The 6,740-nt window shown below is 38.8% G+C and overlaps 1 pseudogene; it reads left to right on the top strand.

Annotated features, from left to right (window-relative positions):
- The first annotated feature begins 6,265 nt into the window (after nt 1–6,265).
- On the top strand, nt 6,266–6,384 carry LOC120607572 (uncharacterized; annotated as a pseudogene).
- The last annotated feature ends 356 nt before the right edge of the window (nt 6,385–6,740 follow it).

Below are 6,740 nucleotides of genomic sequence, written 5' to 3'. Positions count from 1 at the left end.
GAACTGAAAAGGATTGAGCAAGCATTGCTAAAAGAGAAATGAATATTAAGATGAGTGAAAGTATAGATGTTTAAACTAGTCCATTCTTCTTGCCTAAACAACTTATATTCCACAGTTGAGGGGACTATGATAAGTTGTGGATATGGGAAAGAAGATGAAAGATAAGATAGGCAAATGCTCATCTGACTTTTAAAGAAGTGAATTCTATAAGTTGTATAGTTGCCTGATTATTTTAGGTCAGGTTCTAGAAGAGATAATTGAAATGTTAGTTAGTGAAGAAGAAGCAATGCTCATCAGGACATGCTCATTAATAAAAACACAAATCTAAAAATAGACTGTGTTGGATTTGCATGATGGGACATGGCCATGGAATTAAATTTATTGAAGATATATGAAAGACACTGTATTTAGGTCCAAAACACCAACGGCACACTTTCAGGATGTGACATGGCTTAACAGTAATGTGTATGACAAAGGCCAAGAGATTTTATTTGACAATAAATCCAGTGTGAGTCATGGATGTGATGTGACTACTAAGAAAGCTACTGCAATTCTTGATTGCATTAAATTAAACTTAGTTTGGTCTTGTGACTTACTGATTGATGTGCAAGTCTCATCTGATGGCCCAAACAGAAACAGATCCTGTTTGAACATAATTGAAAAAAATTAGTTCTCCTTCATCTCTGAAACCCAGTATAGTCTTGTTGAGCAACCAATGTCTGTGATTCAGTCAGGGGTAGTACCTGCTTATGAATCATGTTTGTGGCTACATAGTTAAATCCATCCAAGTTCGGGTGATCTGTCTATTCATGCACCATTAACATGCTGTATTAATTATAGAGGCTTTGTATTATGTTACTATCTGATAGAGCTAATCTCTCCACATACCTCTTCTTTTTCAGTGTCTGTGAGAAGATTTTTGATGATGTTGATGATCTATAGGCTCCTGTTCTTTATGGAATGTATCTCCCCATTCCATACCAAAGGGACATGAGCATGGATAAGAAAAAGGAAAGAGCACCTCTGGGCACTCATCTCTCTCTCTTCTTTTGACTGAGGGCACTGCCAAGCACACACACACACACACACACACACACACACACACAACACACACCCCTCTCAAAGAGACATGGTGAATGTGGGCTCTGGTGCCAGACAGCCATAGCCCTGACTTCCATTTTTTGCTCAGCTGCTTATCAGCTATGATCTTGGAAAAGTTCCCTAAAATTCTTAAGCCTCAGTTTCTTTATCTTTAAAGGGGACTAAATGAGCCTTCTTCAGAGAGATTATGAAGAGAAATGATACATGGAAAGCAGGGCCTGGTACAGAGAAGAGTCTCCATCCATGGCAGCCACGTTTGCTGTTGTGCTTGTAGCAGATGCTGCTTTGTTCCTATAGTTCTGTTACTGTTATTACGATTATCAGTGACCCTCTTCCTTTTCTGGTTCATGAATTTGGATGAGAAAAACCTGCATCTCTAACCTTTCTCTGAAATCTGGTTATTCTTTGTAGGATGAATGCAGGCAACAAACTGTTGTGACTTTGTCGCCATAGAAACCACAGATCGTTCCATGTCACCTGACAGTTGTCATAGATACTCGAAACATTTTCTCCTATTGCTCTTTGAAGTGACAGTAGGTTTTTGACCCTTCATCAGATCTTATTACTTAAAATACTGATGAAGAGTACAAATATTACTATATCATGTTATTTAAATATTTGATAATTGTAACAATGTAATTGTTTTTCTTTATAGTTTTCTGTATATAAAACATAATTCTGAGAAGGGGTCTGGAGGCTCTACCGGCCTGCCAAAGGGAGCCAGGGAACACAAAAAGTTAACAGCTCCTGCCTTGGGGCCATGTTGCTGCTTCTGGCTGGTCAACTTGGTTAAAGGGCAACGAAGGTCATCAGAGCCCTCTTGGAGGGTCAGTTCACTTCACTTTATGCTATTCTTCAGTCCCAGAGACTGGCCAGCATGTCCAGTAACCCAGAGGGGCTAAGACTCACTCAACAAGCCCATTTATTTGGCAGGAAACAGAATGCCTTGTGGATGGTAGAATAACCTTGAGATTGCATTATGGGAGTTCCATTTGGACATAGAACTTGATAGAAGGAAAAACTCAATAAGAGCAGAAATTAATCACTTGTAACTGGTGGAGGGACCTGTGACTTACCAGCAGTTTCTCATTTTGACTGTCTCTCAGTCTAGGCCTTTTGGTTTATATCCAGGAAAGCTCCCCACTTCATATCCCTTCCTCTCTCCATCCCTACTCCTCTCCGTCTCTGTCTCTGTCTCTGTCTCTCTCTGTCTCTCTGCCTCTGTCTCTCTCTCTACCCCTACATTCCCTCCACCCTTTTTCCCCCTCTTTAATTCCTTTTCCCCGTTTCTTCAGGGAGGATACAGTAGAAAATTCTGAATTTGGTAACTGGCACATAGTGGACATTCTTCTCTGTGCCTGGCCTTGTGTTCTTGACACCGATACTTTTGGGCCTGTGCTCACTCTCCTTTCTGTCAACACACACACACACACACACACACGCTCCATCTCTTTCTCTCCCTGACACATACTCACACCTCAGAAAGATTATATTTATAATACCCTAGGGCATTTCCAAATTCCAGTATTCATTTTGGGAGCACACTTGTCTCTCTTGCTTGGAACAGACAGAATTTTCCACTGGCTCAGAGTTTTGAAGTTCTTCTGGCTGAGAGAGGAATGAGAGCTGCTCAGGGACCAGCCATGTGTCAGAGTGCTATCAACTTTCTGCTCCAAGGGTCGTGCTCACTGGAGCAGAACATTTGTTGAAGGACTCACAACCCCACTTGGCTCAGGAAGCTCATGTTGCGCCTTTTTAAAATAAAACCAGGTGGGGGAAAAGTGCATCTGGAGTGCAGAGACCAGGTGTCAAGTGAGAATGGATCTTACTGGCTGATACCTATAGGCCATCAGAAATAGATCTGTTTTCTAGGACTAGAGAAGAAGAAGGTATTGAAACATAAATCTCTGAAGGAAAAATTATAATTCTCCCTCGATATCTGTAAATTAATGTGAACTCATTTTCAATTGGGAGTGGCAGCTGAAGGCTCTCATTTCTCAAAACTAGACTCAAGGCTGCATTTATACATAGGCAGACTTGAGCAGTTTCTTTTTCTCTTCCTTGTATTTAGCTGTTCCATGAAATATCCTTAAAAGTGTTCAAAGACAAGTTTTCCACAATTAGAGCTATGGCTTGAAATCTTCATTCCTGTGAGATTTTACTCACAGACTTTAATTCACACTAAAGTGTGAATGACTAACTTAAGACTTTTCTTTCTTGCAAACAGGTTTGTTAAATAAGTGATGTGGGAGAGTATGTGTGTGTGTGTGTGTGTGTGTGTGTGTGAGAGAGAGTGAGTTTTGAGAGGAAATTGGGTGGAGAGACAAACAAATAGGATGCCAGAGATTTTATAACTTTATAGCAATGCTTAGAGTTGGTTCCCATTAATTTTAAAGAGGGAATTGTTTAGCTCAATTATGGATTTCTCCCCATAAGTTTCTAGCACTCAGTTTTAACTGGACCTTATATTGTTTGGTTTTCTTAGCCTCTCATGTGAAAAGGTTTTTAGCGGGTAAAATGAGGAGGTAGTAAGAGAGAGGGGAGGTACTAAAATGAATCCAAACTGTTGCTTAAAGGATGACGTTTCATCACCTTTCATATAATTTCATCAGATGTCATTTCAAACCCGATTTAAAATATTTTTCACTTCTAGTTCATAAACAAATCTTGGGAGAATTTTTTTCTGGCTGAGGACTCCTTTTCAGTCACCATTCTTTAAGGGGAATTTATTTGAACAATTTGATGTTGATTTCTAGTCTGGCTACCATTTGATTCCTACATGGGTTACTAAGCAAAAGGGTATAATATGTCACACATTTGGCACATAAATATCATCTGATTTTAGCTGTTTGGTGAGCTCCAAGGTCAAAAGGGGTTACTGCCAATGAAAAATATTACTTCCAACACAGGATATACCACATTCGTCAATCAGTTTGTGCAGGTTTTCATAAACTTGTTGGCAGGGTATGTATAAACTTTGCAATGACATGCACTTTGTGCTCTGTCCAATGTTTTAGCTTCCCATGCAAGGAGGTAAAGAACATGGAAGAAAAGGACCTGGGTCCCAGGGGCTCCCTTTGCCTCGTGAGGCTTCTCCCTCTGACACCTGGAAGGGAAGAGATTGGTTGAGTTTAAGGCCACTGCCCTCAAAGAGAGAAGAAAGAGAAGAGTTTTCTCTCAGGTTCCTCTCCCTTTGGTAGGAAAGTGAAGCTCCGGCCCCAGATTACATGGGAGTAACATAGAAAAATTATGCTTCACTACTGGAAAAAAATACTTTTCATTGTTTCAAATTGAAAATACTAATACCTTGTATACAAAGTTAAGTAATAATGAGATAAGCTATGAAAAGTACCTAATATGATGCTGGAAACTAGCAGTCATTCAATTATTGTTTGTTTCTTTCTGGCTGTCACCAGTATAGCTGCAGACAGCATGCAGTTCATGGCCAACTTTGTGTACCAATATTTCAGCCATGAGACCAATGGAATAATAAATTGTATCTTTCAGTTTAAATTTCTTGCCTCCCTCCCTCCCTCTTTCCCTTCCCTCCTTTTGTCCTTCCTTCCTTCCGTGACATTTATTAAATGTCTACTATGGCATGAGGTAAGTGCTGGGGACTTGAAGATGAATCAAACACAGGAGTCCCCCATCTATGGAGAAGGTAAACACAAGCAGCATTAACTTCAGAAGCACCTATCAGGAACTGTTGGAACCAGGCTTTGGACCAGCAAGATAGATGTGCTTCCTGTCCCCTCAGAGCTTACTTTATAAAATGGACAATTATGATATAGAATAATAAGAGCAATAGAGTTCTTGTTATGAGAGCAAAAAAGGATACAGTTCCACTGGGGGGACTGGGGTAGGTGTCCCTTTCTCTGGACACTTGAAGCACAGTGAGACAGAACCCTTGAGGCAGAGGAAAACCTGAAGGATCTGGAATGTGTGGGGCCAGGAGTAGTTGTGTGTTGCCCTAGCTGGAAGTGATCCAGACTGAACATGTCATCGGTCACCAACAGCTGCCAGTGACTGGGACAGGGTCTGGGGTGCCAATAGCTCTGGGGGACATTGGGAAATTGTTGGCTAGGGACATAACTAAAAAATTAGATTTAAAATGGCTGCTGAAAAATATATGGTAGCTGAAAGAAACTGGACACTGGATGGTAATCACACAATAGAATATGTAGATGTCAAATTATAATATATACCTGAAAATTATATAATTGTATTAACCAATGTTACCCCTATAAACTAAAAAAAATTAAAAAATATATTTTTAATTTCTATTTATTTATTTATTTATATAATTTATTTATTTCTAGGCAAGGCAACCCTTGGTTGACCTCACAGATTGCAAGGAACTTATCAGCTTACAATCCCTTATTTTTTTATTTTTTACATCTACAGCACCTGGTCTTCCTAGGTGGTCTCCCATCCAAGTACTAATTAGGCCCGATCCTACTTAGGTTCCGAGATTCATAATTTGGCAATTATGAATAAAGCTGCTAGAAACATTCAGTAGAAGTTTTTTGTAGATGTAAGTTTTCAGTTCATTTAGATAAATGACTAAAATTTCAATTGTTGGATTGTATGATAATCTTACTTTTAGCTTTCTAAGAGACTGCCAAACTGTCTTTTAAAGTGGCTGTGCCATTTTCGTTCCCATCAACAATGAACGTGAGTTCCTATTGCTCCACATCCATGACAGCATTTGGTATTGTCAGTGTTTTAGATTTTAGCCATTCTAATAGGTATGTAGCAGTGTCTCATTTTAATTTACAATTCCCCAATGACATTATATTGATCGTATTTTTATACGTTTATCGTATGGTTTTTTTTTGTGAGGTGTCTGTTCAGATCTTTTGCCCAATTTTTAAACCGGGTGTTTGTTTTCTTATTGTTGAGTTTCATGAGTTCCTTTTATACTTTAGATATCAGTCCTTTATTAGATATGTTTTACAAATATTTTCTTCCAGTCTGTGGCTTGTTTTTTTATTCTCTTAACAGTGTCTTTTACAGAGCACAAGTTTTTAATTTTAGTGACATTCAACCTATTAATTTTTTTTTTTTTCATGGATCATCTTTGGAGTTGTATCTAAAAAGTCACCACTACCCAAGGTCTTCTAGATTTTTCTCCTATGTTATCTTCTGAAAGTTTTATAGTTTTGTCTACGGCCATGCCACCCTGAACAAGCCCGATTTTGTCTGATCTCAGAAGCTAAGCAGAGTCGGGCCTGGTTAGTATTTGTATGGGAGACTACTTAGGAAGACTAGGTGCTGTAGGCATCAAAATAAATATAATAAAAGTTTTATAGTTTTGCATTTTACTTTTAGGTCTATGATTTATTTTGAGTTAATTTTTGTGAAAGGTGTTAAGGTCTTTGTTTAGATCCATTTTCTTCCTTCCTTCTCCTTCTCCTTTGCATGTGGATATCCAGTTGTTCCAGCACCATTAGCTGAAAAGACTTTCCTTTCTTTGTGGAGTTGCCTTTGCTCCTTTGTCAAAGATCAGTTGACAGTATTTGTGTTAATCTGTTTTTGTCTATTCTTTCACCTATATCACGCTGTCTTGATCACTGGAAAAACAATTAAAACCATGAAGTCTCATGTTCTTATAACCATAGGCAGCACTATTACTAGTC

This window comes from Pteropus medius, unplaced genomic scaffold (genome assembly GCF_902729225.1).
Source record: "Pteropus medius unplaced genomic scaffold, Ma_sr-lr_union100, whole genome shotgun sequence".
NCBI lineage: Eukaryota > Metazoa > Chordata > Mammalia > Chiroptera > Pteropodidae > Pteropus > Pteropus medius.
This window is presented reverse-complemented; position numbering and strand designations above follow the sequence as displayed.